A 26921-nucleotide genomic window follows, 5' to 3' on the forward strand; every position below is an offset into this window, starting at 1 on the left:
ACAATGTTGGGTTGTTTTCCCCCGCTATGGAAAAAAAACATAATATTCTAAATTAAATATTTCTGTTTTTCCATCCTTAATACCCTGTGTCAGATACCTCATGCAAAATAGCCTTTCAGAGCCTGAGAAACGAGAGAACAGAGAGAAAAGAAAAATCCCCCTTTTTTTCCTAAATTAACCGAGAGAGAGAGCGGGAGAGCAAGAGAGAGAGAGAGCAAGAGACACAGAGAGAGAGAGAGCTAAAGAGACAGAGAGAGAGAGAAAGGGACAGAGAGAAAGAGAGAGAGAGACAGAGAGAGAGAGAGACAGAGAGACAGAGAGAGAGAGAGAGAGAGAGAGAGAGAGGAAGATACAGAGAGAGAGAGAGAGAAAGGGACAGAGAGAAAGAGAGAGAGAGAGAGAGAGAGAGAGAGAGAGAGAGAGAGAGAGAAAGAGACAGAAATGCAGAGTAACACAATCTTGACTGGCGCTGAACCAACAGCAACAAAAACATTTAGATAGCAGCGCTGAATAATGAAGGTTTTCAATGAGAACACAAATGACATTTCCTCCTGATAACATGGACCTTCCCATAACAACTCTGTCCACGTCATATTGGACAGGCAAATACGGGACAGGCCGTGTGTGTGTGTGTGTGTGTGTGTGTGTGTGTGTGTGTGTGTGTGTGTGTGTGTGTGTGTGTGTGTGTGTGCGTGTTGACTGTTGAGGAGAGGATCATAGTAACTTTATTAGTCTCCTCACCACGCCAGACACAAGACTTCACTGCCTGTAAGACGACAGAGAGGTGGGGAGAGAGAGAGAGAGAGATGGGGGAGAAAGAGAGAGTGGAGAGAGAAAAAGAAAAGGAGCAAGAGGGAGAGAGAGTGAAAGAGAAAGGGAGCGAGAGGGAGAGAGCGAAAGAGAGAGAGAGAACGGGAGAAGGAACAGGAGGGAGAGTAGACGAAAGAGAGAGGTGGAGAGAGAGAGAGGGGAGAGAGAACAAGAGAGGGAGAGAGAGAGAGAGAACGAGAGAGGGAGAGAGAGAGAACGAGAGAGAGAACGAGAGAGGGAGAGAGAGAAAGGCCTCTCTTTGTCCTCCACCACTCAGCCTCACCATGTTTCCTCTCCTCCGTTTCTCATTAGCATATGAAAAGCGAGAGATGTGTAAAAGGTCAGAGAAAGAGTGAAAGAGGTTCCTGGCGAACGATAGAAAAACAAAAACAGGCCATAACACCCTTTGTGGCATTCTGTGTTTCGCCCCACCGATCATTTCCATACGCCAGATGGAATTCCGATGACACGTCTCGCCGCGTTCCGAAATCGAGTCCGTATGGAACTCACAGCGTCACTCACGAGTCACACGACGCCCCCCTGCTACCCCTCTCTTTCTGTTTCATTCACACACAAGTACACATGCATATGCATGCAAGAACACCTGTCATCCCAAAACATACATCCACAACTTCAGCTTAAAACAACATTCTCTCCATAAAATATAAAAAATAATCTAAATGAAAAGTAGCTTTCAAGTTGATCCATAACAGTCCACCACTACCTTTTCGACAAACAGAGATCTCCAGTCCTCTGCTCCCCATGCCACTGCTAGGGTTGTTCTGAATAGAGGCTTACAGAAGCACAGTTTACCTTGCCAGACCCATTATTATACATATTACACACACACACACACACACACACACACACGTAAACACACGTAGACACACGTAGACACACACACACATACACACGCACACACGTACACACGCACACACGCACACACGCACACACACACATACACAGACAGACAGACAGACAGATAAACAGACAGGAAATATGAGCTTGAGCTTGTTGTTCTCCTACCCTTCGACAAACAGCATCTACCCGGCGAGGGAGGCCAGAGAGAGGGAGTAAAACGAGAGAGAATGGAAAGAGGGAAAGAGAGAGCATTTCATCTCCCTTTCATCTCTGTCACTCAGTCAACCATTCAATGCCCCATTCAACCACCAGGCAGGCATTATGCAAAACCATTCTAATCCTTTTCCTATGCTTTCCCACTTGTATAAACCTCATTTCTGCCTCTAAAAGGCAATTTTATCAGTTTACCTTTCTGTCAAAAAACAGGATCAACGAAGTACATTTTATAGCACCTACCTCCTCCCTCCACTCTCTCTCTCTCTCTCTCTCTCTCTCGATCCACTCTCTCTCTCTCTCGATCCATCTCTCTCTCTCTCTCTCTATCCACTCTCTCTCTCTCTCGATCCACTCTCTCTCTCTCTCTCTCTCTATCCACTCTCTCTCTCTCTCGATCCACTCTCTCTCTCTCTCTCTATCCACTCTCTCTCTCTCCACTCTCTCTCGATCCACTCTCTCTCTCTCTCTCTCGATCCACTCTCTCTCTCTCTCTCTCTCTCTCTATCCACTCTCTCTCTCTCTCTCTCTCGATCCACTCTCTCTCTCTCTCGATCCACTCTCTCTCTCTCTCTATCCACTCTCTCTCTCTCTCTCTCTCTCGATCCACTCTCTCTCTCTCTCTCGATCCACTCTCTCTCTCCCCACTCTCCCTCGCTCTCTCTCTCTCTCTCTATCGACTCTCTCTCTCTCTCTCTCTCTCTATCCACTCTCTCTCCCTATCCACTCTCTCTCTCTCTATCCACTCTCTCTCTCTCTCTATCTCTCTCTAGCCACTCTCTCTCTCTAGCCACTCTCTCTCTCTCTATCCTCTCTCTCTCTATCCACTCTCTCTCTCTATCCACTCTCTCTCTCTAGCCACTCTCTCTCTATCCTCTCTCTCTATCCACTCTCTCTCTATCCACTCTCTCTCTCTAGCCACTCTCTCTTTCTCTCTATCCTCTCTCTCTCTCTATCCACTCTCTCTCTCTCTATCCTCTCTCTCTCTATCCACTCTCTCTCTATCCACTCTCTCTCTCTAGCCACTCTCTCTCTCTAGCCACTCTCTCTCTATCCTCTCTCTCTCTATCCACTCTCTCCCTATCCACTCTCTCTCTCTCTCTCTCTCTCTCTCTATCCACCCTCTCTCTATCCACTCTCTCTCTCTCGATCCACCCTCTCTCTATCCACTCTCTCTCTCTATCCACCCTCTCTCTAGCCACTCTCTCTCTCTATCCACTCTCTCTCTCTTTCTCTCTCCACTCTCTCTCTCTCTCTCTCTATCCACTCTCTCTTTTTCTCTCTCAGACTATTGCTATAGCAAACAACAGATGATTGCAGAAGGCATTTGTCTGTTTGAGACAGGAGTGGTTTTAAATATCTAGGGTCATTGGGTAAAGGGAGATACAAGAAATGTGTTTATAAGTTCCTAGGGAAACATCCTGTCTGACAGTCTGTCTGGCTGTCTGTCTGTTTGCCAGAGTCTGAACCTGGACAACTAATCAGAAACAAATTAAAGAATGTAGCTGCGCTGAACGATAACCACATATGGATGACACACACACACACACACACACACAGCTATCATACACATATTGTTTTCTTGTCATCCCCTCCCATACACACACTGCCATCACCAACACACACACTCACATCACTACCATACGCCCGCAAGCTTACAAGCTGTCACACACACTTCTGTCACACACACGCGCACACAGCAGATGAGGAAGCGATGCTGCCAGGGAGTGTTTTGCATATGCAAATTCCAGCACAAGCGAAACGTGTGTAAACATGACTCATTGTGAGGAGACTTAATCCAACCAACCGACCGACCCCCTCTCTCCCTATCCCTCTCTCTCTCCCTTTCTCTCTCTCTCTCCCTCTCCCTCTCTCTCTCCCTCTCCCTCTCTCTCTCCCACTCTCTCTCCCACTCTCTCTCCCTCTCTCCTCTCCCACTCCTCCCTCTCTCTCTCCCCCTCTCCCTCTCTCTCTCTCCTCTCTCTCCCCACTCTCCCTCTCTCTCTCCCTCTCTCTCTCCCTCTCTCTCTCTCCCTCTCTCTCCCACTCTCTCTCCCTCTCTCTCCCACTCTCTCTCACTCCTTCTCTCTCTCCCTCTCTCTCTCTCCTCTCTCTCTCTCTCTCTCCCTCTCCTCTCTCTCTCTCCCTACCTCTCTCTCCCTCTCCCTCTCTCTCTCCAACTCTCTCTCTCTCCATCTCTCTCTCCCACTCTCTCTCCGTCTCTCTCCTCTCTCTCCAACTCTCTCTCCCTCTCTCTCTCCAACTCTCTCTCCGTCTCTCTCTTCCACTCTCTTTCTCCCTCTCTCTCTCCCTCTCCTTTTCTTTCTTTCTTTCTTTCCTATTATACTTTTTAAAGGGGGGTTGGAGGGGTGGGGCCCCACCAACCAACCGACCAACCAACCAGGGGACATTAGACATTAGTCAGCACAATTAACCAGGTTTCCATGGCTACTAATGAAATTTGGCCACACCGCCACACCGCTTCCAGACGTAAATGAGATGGGCTCTTATGCGTATCCACGGCAGAGTGGACTGACTGACTCCAGACCCATTATCACTGACCTGTTTCACGGCGGTACAATGGAGCCGCTTGTATGTTCACTGCTGATCCTCCCTCACACTCACACACACACTGCTCACACACACATCCCTCCGGCGGTACAAGCCCCCTCTGCCTGACAATTTGCATATGTTAATATAATTAGCTGCTAATTACACTGAACTTGTGCATATTCACAAGCAGCTGCCCCCGGGAGCAACGAGAGGCTTGAACCATTCCAAGTCTTTAACCCCTTTCTCTGCGTGTGTGTGTGTGTGTGTGTGTGTGTGTGTGTGTGTGTGTGTGTGTGTGTGTGTGTGTGTGTGTGTTAGCAGTACTGCCCCAGGGTAGCCACAGAAGGCCCCCCTCTTTAAGACATTAAGCTTGGCTGCTCCTGACTGACTCCTTGGCTTTTACCCCTACAGGCCTCTAGGCCCTGGACCCACAGTACTGACGCTTCACAATCTCTCACACCAGGAACACACACACACACACAGACACACTTCTCAATCAACAGTATGTGTATACATGTACAGTAGATGTGTACGTTCTTCATTTTCCCTCATCATACCATCATGTCTGGCAGCATAAAACGCCTCGTTATAAACACACGTTTTATATATAATATATAAAAAATAGAAAACATAAAATAGTGCACATTTATTCCACTTTATTTATCATATTTAGATTTCCTCAAACACCACAATACGGATTATGGAGAAAGAAGCAGAAAGAGAGAGTCATCTTTAATACATTGACTCCTTCTAAAAACAGAGTAAAAAAAGAACTGAAAATCCGAGTGAAACAAATGGCTGTGTGTGTTGTTTATCTTTTCACTGAGTGACTATTTGGAGGACATTACACCGATGTGGATCTCTAACCTTACCTCATATCAAACATCAGTCAACTGTATGCATTACAACCATTAAAGAGATCACTGACCAACACCAGCCTACACCTCATCACAAATTAAAGAGGGAAACATGAATTGAAGGACTGAAGGAAAATGGAACAGGAAGACAACAGAACAAGCAGAGTATCAGTGTTTTAGTTTTAATAATGGGATGTGGGAGGTTGTGCTTTTCACATCATAATGACAGTAAATCTTATAGGAAGCCAAGCGACAGTGCTGCTACGATTACAGACCTATTGTCTGTCTCCCGCTGTCTCTTTCTCACTCCTCTGTCCCTCCCTCTCTCTATCTGTCCCTCCCTCTCTCTATCTATCTGTCCCTCTCTCTATCTATCTGTCCCTCTCTCTATCTATCTGTCCCTCCCTCTCTCTATCTGTCCCTCTCTCTATCTATCTGTCCCTCCCTCTCTCTATCTGTCCCTCTCTCTATCTATCTGTCCCTCCCTCTCTCTATCTGTCCCTCTCTCTATCTATCTGTCCCTCCCTCTCTCTATCTATCTGTCCCTCTCTCTATCTATCTGTCCCTCTCTCTATCTATCTGTCCCTCCCTCTCTCTATCTGTCCCTCTCTCTATCTATCTGTCCCTCCCTCTCTCTATCTATCTGTCCCTCTCTCTATCTATCTGTCCCTCTCTCTATCTATATGTCCCTCTCTCTATATATCTGTCCCTCTCTATCTATCTGCCCCTCTCTCTATCTATCTGTCCCTCTCTCTATCTATCTGTCCCTCTCTATCTATCTATCTATGTCCCTCCCTCTCTCTATCTGTCCCTCTCTCTATCTATCTGCCCCTCTCTCTATCTATCTGTCCCTCTCTCTATCTATCTGTCCCTCTCTCTATCTATCTGTCCCTCTCTCTATCTATCTGTCCCTCCCTCTCTCTATCTGTCCCTCTCTCTATCTATCTGCCCCTCTCTCTATCTATCTGTCCCTCTCTCTATCTATCCCTCTCCATCTCTCGATCTAGGCTGGTCTTACATGAACAACGTTTAGAAAAATATCCCTTGCACGTATGAAAACCACACAGCTGTGTGACACACACTCACCAGATGGTAGAGGAAGGAAGATTAAATAAGTGCACACACACACACGCACGCTTGCACACACACACACACACAAACACACACACACACCTATGTCAGACAGAGAGAGAGACAGCAAGACAGACGGTCCTGGGTGTACTGTCTCTTAATGAAGGTCTGCAGGACCAGAGGAGTCACAGTCCAGTCTGTTGACGTGAAATGACATGCGTATGACTATGGTAATGAATCTCTGCCTGTATAATTATACAGGCTACTGCTGCTAGCCCATTTAATGTACCTCTATTCATCACACACACACCACATATCAAACAACACATTTACAATTCCTCTCAGATACATTCAATTCCTTCCGTGAATTTTTATATTTGCAAAAGGACAAATAATGAATAAAAGAGAATCCTATTCGGCTGTCTGGTGTGTACAAAGATATTCTGTTCACCCAACCGTGGCATTCAGTAATGGGGATTTGGAAATAACCTAAGTGTGTGTGTGTGTGTGTGTGTGTGTGTGTGTGTGTGTAGTTTCTCTTTAGTGATACCTACAACTCTGATTACCAGCCAGTCTTAAGTGTTCAACTGGACTCATATTTATTCCCTTTCTACCTTTAGTCTTGTTGGTGGTCTTTAAGCAGCGATACTGTCCTCCCTACTACGGCCTATAGGGATCTACAGAAGAGCACATTAAAATGCAGGAAGATAGGCTTGTTGCAAGGCTCTCTCCCTCTTCCTCTCTCTCTCTGCAGCATAGGATTTTAAATCATCCAAACTCCCTCTATTAGAAGAGAGACTTATTGAGGTAGAAACCATAAAAAATGAAGGAGGGAAATTTAATCCCTGAAATATTGATTTGCACATTAATATCAGATAGACAGAGGGCGATGAGGCTGGGTGGAAATGACACATTGTCAACCTCTAAGAGAGGCTGGAGCCAATCTTCCTGCTGGATATGTCTGCACAGGAGAGTTATAGGAGGGTTTCACCTCTCTTTCTCTCTCTCTCTCTGCCCATCTCTTCTCTTATCCCTTCTTCCTCCCTCTGTTCCCGTTCTCTCTGGTAGCACCTCGATCATGGCTGTAATGGTGAAATGTGTGTTTTACTGGTAGCACCTCGATCATGGCTGTAATGGTGAAATGTGAGTTTTACTGGTAGCACCTCGATCATGGCTGTAATGGTGAAATGTGAGTTTTACTGGTAGCACCTCGATCATGGCTGTAATGGTGAAATGTGTGTTTTACTGGTAGCACCTCGATCATGGCTGTAATGGTGAAATGTGTGTTTTACTGGTAGCACCTCGATCATGGCTGTAATGGTGAAATGTGTGTTTTACTGGTAGCATCTCGATCATGGCTGTAATGGTGAAATGTGTGTTTTACTGGTAGCACCTCGATCATGGCTGTAATGGTGAAATGTGTGTTTTACTGAGAAATATGATGTATCATAAACGGACGAATAAAAAGCGATGTTGTGTTTGTTGACTACAGTTCAACTTTACACCTTGTCTTGTACGTTTTATACACACTAATAAACATGTTATTATACAGTACTAATAAACATGTTATTATACAGTACTAATAAACATGTTATTATACAGTACTAATAAACATGTTATTATACAGTACTAATAACCTTAATGCGCTATAACCTGCCTCTGACTTGACCTTTTCCTACTGTAAGTATCTCGGGGAAGTCAGAAGTACAGGTTTTTAATAATGAACAAGATGTTTCTCTTTCTCTTCCATTGTCCTCCCAACCTGGCAGTATAGCACCAGCACATCCTGAATCTCCTATCAAAGCATGCTTTATACCCAGGCTAATGTGCTTCACACACACACACAAACACACACACACACAAACACACACACACACAAACACACACACACACATACACACTTATACTGTTAATATAATAATTATAATCTTTATAATCACAGAAGAAAAAAAAGAAAAAAAAACGCCCAGTCCCCAAACAAACTGAACATCTTCTTCATTGCCTTAAGAATGGGACTGAGAGAGATGAAGGGAGGATGTAGCCAATGTTGCCTGAGACAATTACATCATTAATAGTGATGAAACTGCAATTATATTTTTCTATTTCCCATAATGTGGGTTTTTTAACAGATGAAATGGTGTGTTACCATAGTTGATCAGAAATACAACATTAGTAGCAGACATGAAATTAACTACACTACACTGCCCTCGTCGTTATATAGCTTAGCATTGAACCCATTGCTCCCAAATCACCAGTATTCAGACAAATGTTTAAAGGTATCAAATATATCAAGTTTAATTCTCAGAATCTTTGAGGCAATATTTATTTTTAAATGCCATTCGTTGGAAATATCCCTAAAATATGTTAATCTTAGTCCCAATCCACTGTAGCAGTCTAATATTAATAATATGTATTATTGTTATAATTTCATTTAATACTTTATCCAAATAATTATATTCTAAATTGTTCTATGGTATAAATCATTTCTGTAGTCCTCATGGTTGCTTTAGCCCAACAATCAATGGAAAATCTCGTATTTCCATAAAATATAATATTTGGATGGATTTATTTCCAAAGTTATCTAAAGAACTATAAATATCAGAAAATAGCTCATATGATTTTTCCCTAAATCAAAGCAAAAACAGATACATTTAAAAATCGTCCTAATATGCCGAAGAAGAGAACGCCGTAGTTTAAATCCAGTCGAATTTCATACGGCTGATGTACGGTGAAAGAGCAAGCAGAGAGCGCAAACATACACACTCATACACAGTGTAGCATAGCCTACCGGAGTTTGAGACTGCCTCTCGTGTCACCGTGTTTTTTCTGCTCTCTCAGTGCAAGCGATCGATGTCCCTATCATTGTCGTGTCCCAATCCCAGCCAACATTCTACCTCAAACCAGCCACCTTGCAAAAAAACACCACAGCCCCTCTCCTCGACTCTCCTCTCTTCCCCAAGTTACACTAAACAATCACCATGTATCGACAACTCACCACCGAAGTCTGGGGTAAAATCTCATCACTGGCAATGGAAGGACAATTCATTATGTGGAGAAAAAATATGACCCCACCAAAGCGAATGGAGAGAAAATGGATCTTACGTTTCGGCAAGAGGACAGGAGTAAAGCAAAAATAGAACCTATATTCAAGAGTTTGGGCCTCTTATGCTCTTTTTCCCAGTGCTTGTTTTAATATTTTGTCAAAGAGAAATAAGAACCGTGAGTTTTTGGCTCCAGGGGACCTACGTGCTATCAGTAGCCAAACGACTGGTCTCCTCTCTCGGCGACACAGCCACCCACGCCTCCGTGTACGTCTACTCCTTTAGACGCAGCAGGTAACAACGAATTTATAGGACCGTTATACATTCATACGCATATTATCGTCTAAAAATACATTTCATGGATCTTTCTAAACAATATATAGGATAACGTGGAAATCGTGTTGCTCTTCGTGTCACTTAAGAATGCACGGTGGGTGTTACACGTAACAATAACGTGAGGAAGAGCTCGACATTGTCAGAAAATATATGAATGGATACAATGTAGCCTAACTGCCAGTCAGTTCCAGCTTTTATAAGTGGTCCAGCACTGGAACCAAACAGAACACTTTCACGGAAAACAGGGAGAAAAAAAGTCAAGTAGCCTAGAAGACCACGAGAGATCGGACCTCGCGACGTTTAGTCTAGCGCCGTAATTAACCATGCCACACCAGGGAAATACGTGATGTCGTGTAACGATTTGTTTTACGGTGTATTGGACAGACCGTATGGCATACAATCAAAATCAGACAAACCCTAGTAAACTTTGAGCGCAGATTTGGCGGAGGTAGCACTGATACTCACGTAAAGGCGTTCGTCTGCCCCCTGACAGTTCTTCGCTGGTAAAACCAAAGCAGGACTTCCACAAACACCTCGATAGGCGATGTTTTCCAAGGCAAAGCCACTCACGAAAACATACCGCATGAAAACAGCTGTTATGCGCGGAGCGCTATTCTGCGGGATCCACTAAGAAAGATAATCGATACTTGACCTAAATTTAACACCAACTAGCCTACTCAATAAAAGTTATAGAAAAAAACTTACTTTCTTCGCCCCGCAGTTCGCTCCCCTACGCCTCTTGCTTTTGGTTTGAAAACAGTCACATCCAATGGTTGCGAAATATGATAACACAAAAATTGAAAAACGGGAAAAATTGATAATCCTCCCAACTTTATTGGAAAAAATATACAAATGACAGGCGGTGTGAAAGCTATCCTTTGGGTCCGATCGGTGAAAGATGTGTCGACTGCAGCCTCGCAATTTCGGTTGTGGAGGGGTAGAGAAACGGCGGAAGGGAAAGGAAAATCCGATATGTCTTTATTCTGCTAATTATTATCGTTTTAGCCCTGTTTAAAAAAATGGCTGATTAAGTTGAGTGCGCATGTCTTTGTGTGTCTATTCCCGATATGCACTCTGGGAATGGAAGAGAGAGGGCGAATGAGAGAGGGAGGGAGGGAAAGAGAGAGAGGGAGAGAGGTGTAATTAGCGAACTGATCAACAGTCTCCACATTGCAAATGACGGGCTGAGCCCCTGTCTTAAGCAAAGCCCGTAGGACGGAGCGCGTCAGATAGACCAAAGTGATCTTAACAAGGGGAAATCTTGACGTTTTACCGCCCGGTCCAAGGACACGCAGAACAATAAAGAGCCATTTCCTCTTAACCAAATAGGGTAGAATTACAGAGAAGTCATGTTTTTTAAAATAAAGGTCCGCAGATGAAGAATAATAGCCTGCTGTATTCCACCCTACACATTGCAAGGTTCATATAGAATATGACACTATGTTAAAGCTTTCAGAATGTCAGTGTATATTCCAAATATAGGGAGGTGTTTGCTTATTTTGGTGTCCTGATTTTGAATGAAAATAGGATCATATTTGATCTAGTGGATTAAATAACCTACATTTAATCTTGAGCGATGCACAAATTGAAGGGCTTCAGTAGACGCTTGTTACAGATAGATAATAATTTACTCTGTTTAACTGTGTTGTACATTTTTAAACTGATGGAACACCATATGTAAACAAGGGTATGTTGTCAATATATTGAACACAACATCGACATGTTTATTACATAGATGTAAAACTATGACAGAACAACAAAGGATATGTCTGGCTATGAAAAGCAAAAGACAACATGATTTAGGCCTATATACAATATACAGAGGAGGAAAACACCGGCCTTAACCGAAAGTGTGATATTTATTTTAATATCAATTAGATCCCAACCTCATCATTTGATGCAAAATCAATTAATTAAGATTATACGTCAAACTAAATTACTTTCTTCCATCAGTGTTTCTAAAGATTATGTAAAAGGTTTAATACTGTAGCATGTATTTGACTTATTATAGAGGCCGAAGAAGAACGCAGATACGCGTCAATGGATGTCACGAACACACACATATATATATATATATATATATATATATATATATATATATATATATATATATATATATATATATATATATATATATACCAGTATGTATGTATGTTAAATTGTAGACTAATGCATGCGCCTACATTACAAACAAAGAACCAGCCGTCAGAAGATATGGGTTGAAAATGTGTATAATGTGTTTGTGATGATGGTAAAACACATCTCTCGTGATGAGTGGAGAACATACATGCAATACCCATAGAAAATAAAAAGTGCAAATAGCCTACATGTGCATCACAGTCATCAACATCTTACAAACTCCCAGTCCACATAAGATGACACTGGGCCTAGCAGAACCAAGCGGAGCTCTTCAGATAATGTTAGAACCATTAGATCAAACAAACCATTCAAATAAATACATGTATGTATTCATAGGTTGCGTACTTCCGTAGTAGGCCCATTGCTCTATTCCCATCCAACCGAACTATTTTTATTGAACCTTTTCTGTCTCTTAATAGGCGCTATCGAAAGAGACCTTACACGGTGTTAATCGTGAAAGGAATCAGGAGATCGGTTCTCCTTCATGAAAAAAATCGAAGGGGGTGAATTGACTGAGCCGGGGCTTGGGATCGTACGATAAGGCTGTTGGCAGTCAGCTACTTCCTACTGTAGTAACCTACAACTGAGTAGGACCCACCCGGACCAAGCCCGACCCAGGGCTGTTGGAACCCGGACTACTGGGGGCTGTGACCCGGGTTAAAGGTGTTCAACCGAGGCATCCCTTTTTTACGCTGATCCGAGGCTGTGGCTCTGGCGTCCTCCAGGGATTCCAAGCTCTTCTCCCTTGAGAGGCGACTCACTCAGCGGTAGGAGAAGCCAGACAAGCCGCTGCCTGGTTGGACAAACAGCATGGAACAAGAAGCAACGGACGGAGCATTTCTGTTCTCAGATAATATTTAGGCTATAGTAGCCTAACTTGCAAAACCTGGTGCAATGGACTAAAGGTTGTTTTGAATCTTTACCGTTGACGGTTTTATTTCGCATGGATGGAGGACTTTGTAACTATTGATTGATTTTGTTTTTCAAGTGGTCGCTTTTTGGGGGGGATATAGAGTAGACGCTGGCTGGAGGCCAGACTGGACTATTACACTTTTAGTAGCCATAGCTCTTAGGCGACTGCGAGGGACATGTCCATATTGCATACTTTCGCTTGTCTTTTCATTTATTTTCACGGGGGAAATGAGAAAGTAAAACGGATTTAAGGGACTGATACTGCTTATCTTAGCCTCATGCATTTTTAAATCCCCGGGTCGCCTCCCTCTCACTCTCCCCGCATACGATGCTCTTTCTCCGGGGGCTGCTTGACAAAAGACTGCCTTAACTAATATTTCGCCCCATTGCCATATCGCTGCATCCCCAATGAATAATAGATTGTTATCTGTAAAGTCAGTGTGTATGTGTGTGTGTCCTCAGGTTAAATGATAAAAGGACCTTATACCAATTGAGCTTTTATCAGAATGACCATTTTCATGTGTTTAATTTTCAAACGAAGAAGAAGAAAAATAGAACTACTTCTGCATTGCTTTTTGTCAGTGGTTATTACAACAATATGACAATTGTTTTGTTTTATATAATCAAATTCCTGAATCTTTCTCTCTGGGTAATTGTGTTCCACTGCTTTGAGACATGTTTAGCCCCCGGTAGCGGTACTGGGACTGTCCTGCCATAAGGGACTAGGAGGCAGGTTGGTTGGGGGTTCTCCCTGGTCTCAAATCAGATGGTTTCAGTCCAAAGCGCCGGCGCCCTCTGGGGTCCGTTTGACCCTCTCCTCAAAACACACAGACCCACTGGAAAACCCTCTACCCAACACAATGGCTCATCTCCCTACACAGAGAGCCAGACCCAGAACAGTCTACAGTCACAGCAAAGTGCCAAACACATCTCACAACAGTCCGAGGAAGGAACAGCACACATGCATCTTTTGTAAGCAACGGAAACAAGAGGGTAATATGTATTACAAATAAAGTTTTATTTGATAAAAATCCATAAATATCAATGGAAAAATATCGCCAAAAAAATAATGGCATTTATGGTCAAATCATGTGCATCAAAATGGTCAGAAATTAATTACACACGCCCATCAGAAATCACGTAGTAAATTTCATATTTGAATATTGCGTGGCACAATGAATTTGAATAAAACAAAGGCTTACGATGCAAATTAATTAATTCAAAATGGAAATAATATGCAACTTCTTTCATATGGTTTCACTTGCAAAACACGTTTGCCGAGAGAAACAAATAATATTCCCATAATTTACAATACCCATTATGCACATACATAACTCCACAGAGAAATCTCAAATGTTGTCTCCTTCCATTCAAACACAGAAAAATGTAGAAATCCGCCACAAATGAACTTTTTCCCCACAGAAACCCAACCTAAACCTTCTCGACGTTTTAATGACATAAACCCTAAACCAGACAACTCGCATCCATAAAAACACAATCTGTTTCAAACTTCCTTTAAATTCCCAAAAGCACAAACTCACGCAGCACCAGAAGATAAATAAAAAGTACATGTACCTTTGGTAAAATAGCATTCCGCTTTTCTTCTTTCTCTTACGCTCAGTAGCGATCCGCTTATAGCATATGGAATCTGTTTTGAAAATGCCTAGATTTGGCACATTGTCATTGAAAAGAGGGGAGCGAAGTGATGCCACTACAGAATAGAGGAAATGAGTTGCGCATTGGACGCAGCCTCCCCTCCACGCGGATTTATCCAACTTTAATTTAATATTCCGCAATCACACAGTGATGGCATATAATTCACGGAGAATTTCAGAGGAAGGAACTGCTTTGTGTTTTTCCACTAGTATTTCATCTGCAGTAGAGGTGGACAATGCTTTTGTACTGTATCTGTCCTTTTTATTTTATTTGTCCCCTTCTGTTTTGATATTTCACAGCAAAACAACATATGTTTATTTGTTTGTATTTAGATCACCTGTGAAGAACTTCCGGCTTATCTGTGGCTCGTGTCACGCTGGAATCATTCCCAACATAAAATCGAGACCCATAAACGCTTGTTTGTAAAACACTGAGCCCAGAATCAATGTATTGGGACATTTCGATCGATTATATAAACGAAAATCCATACGCAACATGAGGCCGATATGAGCCCACTCTTCCGCTCTCTTGAAAGTAGAGGAAAAAATGGATGGGAAAGAGAAAAGACAAAAAGAGAGCTATAGGGATTAAAAACAAAGTTTATATCAATGTTGTGGCTACTCAGAGTAGCCTAATTCAAGATGGGAAATTATAGTACAAACCCTGATGACAACAATTAGACTAGTGCGTAATCAAAGCGACAACATGTACTACGGATACATTTAAAGGGTCAACTAGCAATTCCAGCCAATATCACATTTCAGCGTTACATCACAATAATCAGCCGGTTCTAGACAGTCTTTCATCAGGCAATAATCAAAAATGCTAAATCAAATTAGGGGCTATGTATACACTTCATAGCTTGGTGGCATCGTTACCAGCTGAGAAGAAAACAACCCAACACGCTCGTTTATTGCATAAGCTGTCGATTAATAATATGCGATATGATTTTAGGGAGAAAAGAGAGGGGAGTTAGAATCACGAGATGTCAATCATGTTAAATTTACATGGAATCACAGCTGCTTGCTTCTCCGGACTTGGGGAGGGGTGCGCGAGAGGGGTTAAGGAGGTGTATGGAGGGGGTGGCCACGCACGCGGTGCCATTCTCTTTATTTGATAAGAGGAAATCAATGGAAGAGATTGTAAAGTCTTTAATAGGTCCAGACGCGCGAGCAACGTGCACGGTGTTCCCGGTTTTAAAAGGGGTGCTTGGTGAAAAGTGACTTGCAGAACAGCGACGCGCGAACGGGTCGATCTGGTGAGGAAATCTACACTAAACTGTACACTCATACACTTGGTCACCTCGCCTCCACACACACACACACACACACACACACACACACACACACACACACACACACACACACACACACACACACACACACACACACACACACACACACACACGCCCCCCCCCCACACACACCTCTGTCTCCCCCTCCACCCCCACTTCCATTCAATCTCCCTCGCCCTTGTGCCCCCTCCCACTTGGCCCGTGGTCCTCGCCATGCGCGAGCTATTCATTGTTGTTTAATAGACACGCGCGCAGGAGTGTCCTTCTCCTATAAATCTATCTATGGACTCAAAAAGGGCCTCTCCCATATACCTCCACATACCAGACACAAACCTTATCAAAACCACTTATAACCTATAGCACAATAATTCACAAGTCCCGTGTATTTTACAGAAAATGAAGGTGATAATAAGAAAAAGAAATCATCTGGGAGACGCACCTGCACTCTTTGTCCCTGTCTTCTGACATACACACCCACAGAGAGAGAGAGAAAGCGCGCGCGAGAGAGGGAGAGACAGAGAGAGAGAGAGAGAGAGAGAGAGAGAGAGAGAGAGAAAGAGAGAGAGAGAGAGAGAGAGAGAGAGAGGCTACTGGCTATTGTGAAGGAGAACAATAGAGGTTGTATCTTCTCCACCGATACACATCTGATACGGAATTCACTAGGATTATTTAGACGTGACATGCTGTCTCTGAAATGTGATCACTCGTCCAGAGTGAATCAAATAAGAATAATTACATCTGCATTTTGGAAATGAACTTGAATATTTATCGAATTCATTATGTAAATAATTAATATTAACAATAAAAAAAGAAATACAAATATAACAAAATAATGATTACGATAATATCGTAATAATAATAATTAATTAAGCAAATCATTAATGTATTCACTTAAATCACACAAACAACAACACCTGAGATTCAGACTATTCATTAAATATATATTTTAAACTAATTACATTCTGCAAATATTTTATGAATTAAAAAAAGCCAAAGCATGGGCTTTCTCTTAAAAAAATCTTATTCTAAAACTCTCCATGACAACGCGAGCCAGAACATGTCAATTTGCTGGACTGCCGCTGTCCACTCTAAAGATGGTCCTCAGATCTCCCCTACCCCTCTCTTGAGGTTAGCCTGTACCCCTCTTCTCGTGCTCAATGGGCCGTCCTCGCGCGGTAAATAACCCGGTTACTATTGGTCAGCACCGCAAAGGCGAGAAGTCAATTCCATGGCAACAGTTTGACAGCTAGGAAACTCGAGCCGTCAAAGCTAAAAACGGACCAAATCACAGTCAAGTCAACCAAGCCAAGCGACCAACGCAAATGCACAGACTCAGTTGATGCCTATTAGACAATTGGAAATTCTTGAAGTGAGGCTCAAATTAGAAGCAATTCAATGACCTCGTAGGTTAGGTTTATAAGCTAAATATCATCAAACTATATTCATACATGACAGCCTAATGGTCAACAAAAAATTACCAACAATTATTTTGATAAGCATGACAGTCAACTACCAATAATCAAAGTTTTATGCGGCGTGATCAATGTACAATTAGCTATACTCTTTTTTTTAATACCAGCAATATGATTGTTCTCTAGCCAGTGACCAACAGTTGATGCTATGAATAAGAAAAATCACCTTATTCCAGTTTTCCATAATTACACTGAGGCTATGAGCCGACAGTAATAATAGGGCCATCATCAAATAATAATCAGATAATAATAATCACATAAGACTATTAAATGAATCATTTTGAGTGAGGATTCATCTAGAGCTGAGGTCTATCAGATAATGATAACTGATAGTCAATGCTGTGAGAGGATATCTTCTACCCGAGTCCATATGGACTAATACACATATGCTAGCTATAGACTAAGGCCTGACTGACAGCACGGAAGGACTCTACATATTAGAGAGGATACATCACATGGGGCCCTATGGGTGTTGTAAAGCTAAGTCTGTCTATTCATTGATTATCTATGTCCTGCTACAGGATAGAGAGAAGTCTAGAAGGAATGTCAATGGAAGGTCTTTATCATTATAATGCAGAGAGGATGAGAAAGAGAGAGAGCTAGATAGACACGGTGGTATTGTATTGTCATGTATTTTCAACATTTTTCTTCTTGAATAAACTCTTATTCAGATGCCATACTTGACATGTTGAATACACCATTGAGGAACTTCTCAGGAGTTTATGCTGGTATGTTTTTTTGCATGCAAATTGTGAAAAGGTGACATTTTGGCCAGTTTCATAAGAACCATCCAACAGCACCCCTCCCTTCAATTAAATGCACTTCCTCCAAACAACATGTCACAATCATTTGGCCTGGGGAATTCACTGGCTGATCCGTTATGAAGGCTATGTGTCGTACTCTGGGTGGATGTGTTTGCGTGTGTGTTCTGACCTCAATTCTACATGTACTCACAGAGAAAAAGGTGCCTAAAAATACATGCATTTTCACAATCAGTCATCTGAGACGAGAATGGTAAATCCTTTCAGAACATCCTACCGAGAGGCTGGATTATGACACATGGCACACAGACAACACGGATGGGTCTATATGCCTCTGCATGTGCCTGCACCTATGAAATATGTTCTATTAGTATTATGATGATGATGATTATTATTATGATTATGCTTTTTATTATATTGAAATTCATTTGAATTTAGTTCTATTTTAGGAATTTTCCAAAAATTCACAAAAATACACAACGTCACATAAAAGGGAATGACGTGATCACAGGGAAAGGTAACATAGAAAGTTACAGGTTTTATAGAGAGACAAATTAAATGTATATTTCACCAGAACAATTAAAACCACGGAGACTTAAACCTGTCCAATGCTTATAAAAGGCATGGCACATACCAGAGCTACGATGAGGTCTCATGCAGAGGCCGAGGGAAAGCCCCAACACCACAGTTTATGGTTCAACTCGTCAATAAACAGCGCACTGTGGCCCTGAACCAATGACGGTTTCCTTGAATAGAAGAGTAAACCATGGCCTCTTCTTTCTTTCTTTCTTTCTTTCTTTCTTTCTTTCTTTCTTTCTTTCTTTCTTTCTTTCTTTCTTTCTTTCTTTCTTTCTTTCTTTCTTTCTTTCTTTCTTTCTTTCTTTCTTTCTCCCTCTCCCTCCCTCCCTCCCTCCCTCCCTCCCTCCCTCTCTCAACCTCTCCACTATATGCCTCTCTCTTTTCTCTCTCTGCTTTCCCTCTCTCCCTCGTTCCCTCTCTGAGGCGCTGATACACACCCCTGGGCAGAATCGTGGAGAGTATGGAGGGTTGGCCATGCACAAGGTAAGGGACGCGCTTTGCTTGAATATGCTGGGGTTTTGGGGGGACGGGAGCAGAGGGGTGTGTGTGTGTGTGTGTGTGTGTGTGTGTGTGTGTGTTGTGTGTGAGTTTAAGAGAGAGGGAGGGGAGGCACTTTTTTTTAGGTATGTCAAAGACCAAATTAGATAAGATGTGATGTGTTCTATTGTCTGCTGCAGTGATAACTCATTTTGGCTTGTGTCATATCTATAGCTTAGTTTACAGCTCATTAATAAGACACATGTTCATTGTAAATAGTGAACATATTATACATATTGCTAATATGATGGTGTTGTCTGATTAGGCCTCTGGCCTCCCTGATTAGAATTCAGACTCCATCTTGCATTCTCAACATAACACACAGTATTGAAGTTACAGCAGCTCACCTAAACACTGGCTATACCGACATCAGGACCAAGAAGGAGGGAAAGAAAGATAGAGAGGGGAAGAGAGGGACCATTTCAACATTCCCCCCAGTTTAATAGGAGGACAGTTAATAGCCCTTTTTTATCCCACTCTGCCATCAATCAGAAGGTGTCAGCGCACTGCTGAATCCACGCTACAGCGGTGTGTGTGTGTGAGTGTGAGCGTGTGTGTGTGTTCTTCACAGATGACTGATTAGAAAGCCAAAATCACCTGATCCATCTTCTTGGTCACTTTTATTACAGTCATCTTTAGACTGACAGCAACCTGCTTAGTCTCACAACACTGGCCACAGCATATATATTCTCATTCTCTCTTTTCTCTCTCCCTCTATCCATCCCTCTCTCCCTCTACCATTCTCTCCTTCTCTCTCCCTTTATCCATCCCTCTCCCTCTACCCTTCTCTCCTTCTCTCTCCCTCTATCCATCCCTCTCCCTCTACACTTCTCTCCTCCTCTCTCCCTCTATCCATCCCTCTCCCTCTACCCTTCTCTCTCCCTCTATCCATCCCTCTCCCTCTATCCTTCTCCCCCCCTGTCTCTCTCTATTTCACTCATTCTCTCACTTCACTGGGCAAGATGAAGGGATGCAGCAGCAAGGAGGTGTGGAGAAGGAGAGAGAAAGAAGGAGAGAGAAAGAAGGAGAGAGAAAGAAGGAGAGAGAAAGTAGGAGAGAGAAAGAAGGAGAGAGAAAGAAGGAGAGAGAGAGAGAAATAAGGAGAGAGAAAGTAGGAGAGAGAAAGAAGGAGAGAGAAAGAAGGAGAGAGAAAGTAGGAGAGAGAAAGAAGGAGAGAGAAAGAAGGAGAGAGAAAGAGAGAAAATAATCTCCCTATTGTTTGAGTGAAGTGTTCTGCATCCCTATGCATTTTTCCAGAGATAGGGAGAAAAGTATTACTTCTGCTGTCTTACACTGCGTGAATTCAGTGCATGTGTTCTCAGGTTGAGAATTAATGTAAAATGATGTATTTCAGCAGGATACTCTGGTTATGGTGTATTTACAGTTATGGCTTAAGAGCATGTCTGAAGTACATGCACAACTATAACTATACATTTTGCACAAATAAATAGCATAATATAGCTTATTTGGTATGGTAGCTATGTCGTATAAAGAGAACGGTTGTTAGTTCTGCGTACCAAGAAAATACATCAAGATTAAAGCTAAATCAAAGCTGAAGTTGTAAGTACTGCTTAACTACAGGTAATTAGATAATCACATAGGTTAATTACCTACACTCTTGGAAAAAAAGATTATTTCTAGAACCATAAAGAGTTCTTCGGCTGTCCCCATAGAAGTACTTTTTGAAGAACCCTTGTGGGGTCCAGGTAGAACCTTTTTGGTTCCAGGTAGAACCTTTTTAATTTCCATGTCGAACTATTTCTGCAGAGGGTTCTACATGGAACCCTAAAGGGTTCTTCCTAGAACCAAAAGGTGTTCTACCCTGAACCAAAAAAGGTGCTCCCATGGGGACAGCTGAAGAACCCTTTTGTTACCATTTGTTCTAAGAGTGATTCCATTCCATAGATAGCTACACTGTGAAGTCTGTCTCCTATTAGCAGTAGATAACACCTCTCATTCTAGAATATAATCAAATAAAACCTTTCAGGTAGTCTTGTCTATTAGTCCTGAATAAGCCGATCACTTTGGCCAAAGACGTTATACAAGAAGAAGCAGCAGGTTCCATGTATAGAGAGATCGTGTGGTAATCCTGCCCATCACATTCTGAAGCCTCTTGTCTTGTCTGAAGGGTAGCCCAGCACGGTTTACCCTTCTGTGTGTGTTAGTCTGTGTGTGTCTCTCTAAAGAACACCCCTGTGCCTCCACAGAGCCAGAGATATGCTAATGCTAACTGACATCAATCTGAGGAACATCAGCAGAGGTAACATGTGTCTAAGATTACATTTACAATCATCTGAGCGCAGACACACACACACACACACACACACACACACACACACACACACCAACGTGCACAAACACGCACACACATACACGCATGGACACACGTGCAAACACACATGCAAGCACGCACGCACACTCACAGAGTAAAAGTGGGTCACGTAAAACAAGCAATAGTGTGTTTGGGAGACAGCCTGCCATTTGCAATGTCCTCAAAAAACAACAATTTGAACAGCTTGTCGAAATATTAAGACTCACATTTGAAACCTTCAGAGCCATCTTAGAGGCCATAGTATTCTATTTGAACAAATGGTTTCTTTGTTTTGTGGGCTTTCTGCTTAAATACTGGCTGCTTTGATGGCTGACATAAAATAATATTTCTCTCTTTCACCCTCCTTTGTTCAGTGTTTAAAGTTGGAGAGTTTTTGGGGTGTAACTACGTCATCGGTTTATAGGCCTGTGATTTCCATTAGAAGACAACCTGGGTCACACACACACACTCACACACAATCAAGCATGAACACAACCTGGGTCACATTGGATCCATAAAGGTCTGACTTCTGAGGAAAGGGGCCGGTGTAAAATATATATCTCGCTGTAGAGACAGTGACTTAGATGCACACACACACACACACACACACACACACACACACACACACACACACACACACACACACACACACACACACACACACACACACACACACACACACACACACACACACACACACACACACACACACACACACACACACACAGGGTGTATAGGAAGTAGTAGTAATGGTAGCAGCAGCTGTGGCCAGATAACTAAATGCACATGATTGTGTGTCAGATCCCATAGACCTTCTTAACCATAGGGGTTGGATTAGTGTGTGTGTGTGTGTGTGTGTGTGTGTGTGTGTGTGTGTGTGTGTGTGTGTCTTTATGTATGTGAAGCCAGGTCGCTCAAGATACACTTCGAAATCCAACGTCCGTCCAGGTACCCAGGACGTATGGAGATGCCTTGAAAACCGGCCACTAGAGGGAATGGGGAGCGCTATTACTATCAAGTAGACTTGGGTTTTATTAGGGCATTATGGACGGGGGTGGCAGATGGGCGTTAGCAGCGAGCTCCGGTTCCAAGGATCACGTGTTCTAACCTGGTGATGGGCACATATGTGTTATGTTTCTGTTTTAACCCCATCCCATCCCAAACCTTAACTCTTAACCATTCAGAATGAATGCCTCAACTTAACCAGCCATGAGGCATCGGCGACACCAGCGGTGCAGCCTGGGGGTGAAGCTGCAGCAGGAGGAGCAACCCAGGCTGTCCAAAACATGGCGAAATTGGACTTTTTGGAGAAAAGTGGAGAAACGTCAGCATCTGAAGTGGGTGTGTTAGTTCACTGAAATTAAAAGGAGCTCACAGACTTAAGGAAGTCCCTGTCAGAAAGTTCAAATTACTCCTCACACACTCTCACTCACAAAAACATTCAGGCCAACACATTGTCTCATGGATGCACATACAGTAAACACACCCTCACTTGAATATAGTGACACTAAATGAATGCACGTGCTTAAACAGTATGCAGACACAAAACACACTTTAGAGATCCTTGACAATCACACTCTCTATACACATTAGTAGATGTGGTGTGTCAGGGTAGCCTAGTGGTTAGAGCATTGGACTAGTAACCGGAAGGTTGCAAGTTCAAACCTCCGAGCTGGCAAGGTACAAATTTCTCGTTCTGTTCCTAGGCCGTCATTGAAAATAAGAATTTGTTCTTAACTGACTTGCCTAGTTAAATAAAGATGAAAAAAAAGATGAAGACCATATATCTACCTTCCAAATGGATTCAGAAACCCACATGAGGTCTCATAGTGTTATTTTGTGTTTGTGCAGCTTGTATTGTGAACAGCCCGGTCACCCCTGATACAAGTCAGTATTTGACGTCCATCCATGTCTGAGGACATCAGGAGATACTCCCGAGTTTCGCAGCGGTCTAAGGCACTGTATTGCAGTGCTAGAGGCGTCACTACAGACCCTGTTAGTTTCCAGGCTGTGTCACAACCGGCCGTGATCGGGAGTCCCATAGGGCAGTGCACAATTGGCCCAGCATCCACGCGGGTTAGGGAAGGGTTTGGCCGAGGTGGGTTGGCCGACATTGTAAATAAGAATTTGTTCTTAACTGACTTCCCTAGTTAAATAAAGGTTAATTAAAAACATTTTAAAAATGCAGTGGAAACCGGCCACTAGGTGCAACAGTGAGCGCTGTTACTTTCAAGTAGGTTTTGGTTTTGCCAGGGTGTTGTGGACAGGGATCGTGGATGGGTGTAAGTATTTGCCTCTGATTCCGAAGGTTGCAAGTTTAAATCCAGCGATAAAAAGTTGTTTTTGATGTTGTTCTTTTAAGCCCAAACCGTAACCCTTACCTCAACCATTCAGAATTAATGCCTAAACTTGACCTTACATTTGATGTTTGTAACAACTTCAAAATTTGACATTTGAGAAACATGGATGAACGTCTAATTCTGACGTGAGACTGTGAGAGCTGGTAGATTGTGACACCACACATATTCCCACACTAGCCAGGGGATGAGGGGACACAGAGGAAGGGTTTGAGTCAGTTGATGACAAGCCGTAACTAGCGTGAAATTCCCTGTAGATTAAATGTCCTGGGAGCAGTATTACATTCTCCCAACGCACACACACACACACACACACACACACACACACACACACGCACGCACGCACGCACGCACGCACGCACGCACGCACGCACGCACGCACACACACACACACACACACACACACACACACACACACACACACACACACACACACACACACACACACACACACACACACCCCATGGCTTCCCTTTGGCACAGGAAACACAGATAGATCCTGGGGAAACACACACAAATTCAGACACACAGACAAAACTCGCAAACGCTCCGAGGCTCGCCGAGACAAACAGCACATCAAACCTCAGCCGGCAAAACTCTTTCTTTATCCCACTGGCATGGAACACACGCACACACCACACGCACCCACCCACGCACACACACACTCACGCACTCACGCACACGCACACGCACCCACCCACCCACCCCCACACACACACACACACACACACACACACACACACATACACACACACACACACACACACACACACACACAAAGCACGTTTAGTTTCTAACCACTGGGAGAACACAGTACTTCACAGCCATGGATTTCATGCAGTGGTGAAAAGCACTTTTAAGTTCTACTTAAGGAGTTTTTTGGGTATCTGTACTTCACTATTTATATTTTTGACAACTTTTACTTTTACTTCACTACATTCCAGAATAAAATAATGTACTTTTTACTCCGTACATTTTCCCTGATACCCAAAAGTATTCATTACATTTTGAATGCTTAGCAGGAGAGAAAATGGTTCAATTCACACACTTGTGAAGAGAACATCCCTGGTCATCCCTACTGCCTCTGATATGGGAGCTCACTAAACACAAGTACTTTGTTTGTAAATGGTTTCTGAGTGTTGGAGTGTGTCCCTGACTATCCGTCTGGTTTGCTTAATATAAGGAATTTGAAAATATTTATACTTTTACTTTGGATACTTAAGTATATTTTAGCAATTACAATTACTTTTGATACCTTACTTAATATATTTAAAACCAAATACTTAAAAACTTTTACTCAGGTAGTATTTTACTGGGTGACTCACTTTTACTTGAGTAATTTTCTATTAAGATATCTTTACTTTTACTCAAGTATGACAATTGGATACCTTTTCCACCATGGATTTAATGTCATACTGTAGTTCACCAGGCAGGTCACTCATGATACAAGTCAGTGTTCCATCCATGTCTGAGGATGTCGGAAGAGGACGAGGCAACCGGCCACTAGGGCCAACAGTGAGTTTCAAGCTGTTACCTTGAAATAAGCTTTGGTTTTGCCAGGGCGTTGTGGACAGGGATGGTGGGCGGGCATCTGCATCTGATTCCAAAGGTTGCATGTTCGAAATCTAGCGACATAAAAAAAATGTTTTTCAGTCTATCCCAAACCTTTACCTTAACCATTCAGAGTTAATACCTAACCTTAACCCTTACCTTAACCATTCAGAGTTAATACCTAACCTTAACCCTTACCTTAACCATTCAGAGTTAATACCTAACCTTAACCCTTACCTTAACCATTCAGAGTTAATACCTAACCTTAAGAATTTGGAGTTGATGCCTAAACTTAAACTTGGACGTTTGGAACACGTTTGGAACAGCCACGAAATTTGATGTTTGAGACAATGAGAGCTTGTTGAAATCCCAGCCATGGATTTAATGTACATACAGGCAATTCCCTCCCTGCACACACACCTGTCTTTGGGTAGGTTAGTCTCTCTTCTCCCCATCATCTCGTCCTGTTAGGGTAGACCCAGAGATGTCAGGCTGTCCATCTAGGCAGAGACGGGAGCACTTTGTGGGACTAGCCACTAGATTACAGGTAGACAAGAGAAGGACAGATAAGTGGAGGAGGGACTGAGCAAGGGAACAAGGTGATAGGGAGCAGGCCAGACTGATTAACTTTATGCAGGTTTGTGTCTCTGCTACCTGTGGTTCTCTCGTTTTCAATTTTGTCCTCTTTCGCTTTCTTTCTCTCTCTCCGTCGCTGTCTGCTGGCTACTTTAGGCCAGGTAGAGGGGGACGGAGGGATAGAGTGGGAGAGGGACAGAGGGGGAGAGGTAGACGGAGAGAGGGAGAAGGGAATAGAGGGTTCAGTCTCAGGGCATGTAAAATGCATAAGCTGCATTTGAAAATAATTAAATTCGGCTGGCAAGCGCCTCATCGCACAGCCTTTCCCTTCCCTCTTTCCTGGTTTCTTTCCTTACCCCCCTTCTTTTTGTGGGTGAATGTACCTTTTGTGACAGGCAGGCTGAAGGCCCAGGAGACAGATAAATGTGAATCTCTGGTTGTGTGTTTGTAGAAATGCTACTAAGTGCATCCACTTTTTTGCTTTTGTTCATATTTGTGTCTTAATATATTTTTTATAATACATGTGGCTCACATGCATTTTAAATTGATGTTGTTGGTATATGCACAAAAAACTAACTTAACATACAATAGGTATACTTACAGTATATACTGTATGTCCCTTCTTGTTAAAACTATCCAAATATTATCCAAATTATCTCACTGGTGTGTCAAAATACCAAGCATTCACACACAAAAATAAAGGTCATTATCTGTCATTTTTTGCAGGATAACTGATAAAATGTCCCTATGTTTCCTTTCTAGACAAAAAAGCATCTTTGGCTTGATATACAGTTGAAAGTACTAAGTGAATTCAAATGTGCATTTTTGCAATATAAGAACAGTCCTGATTTTCAAACACAGTCTACCTGTAGATCGTTCTAAGGTAAACATTTATACAATATTAATTTCGAACCAAAATGTCACCCACATTTAATTCCCTGGTGATTCCCCTGTGAGTCAGCCAGTCAGTTCGTTAAACCTATTGATTCAGCCGTAAAAACCATTCCGCTTACCCAAAGAGAAAAAAGGTTTAC

Source organism: Oncorhynchus nerka, linkage group LG22, assembly GCF_034236695.1.
Source record: "Oncorhynchus nerka isolate Pitt River linkage group LG22, Oner_Uvic_2.0, whole genome shotgun sequence".
In the NCBI taxonomy this organism is placed as follows: domain Eukaryota; kingdom Metazoa; phylum Chordata; class Actinopteri; order Salmoniformes; family Salmonidae; genus Oncorhynchus; species Oncorhynchus nerka.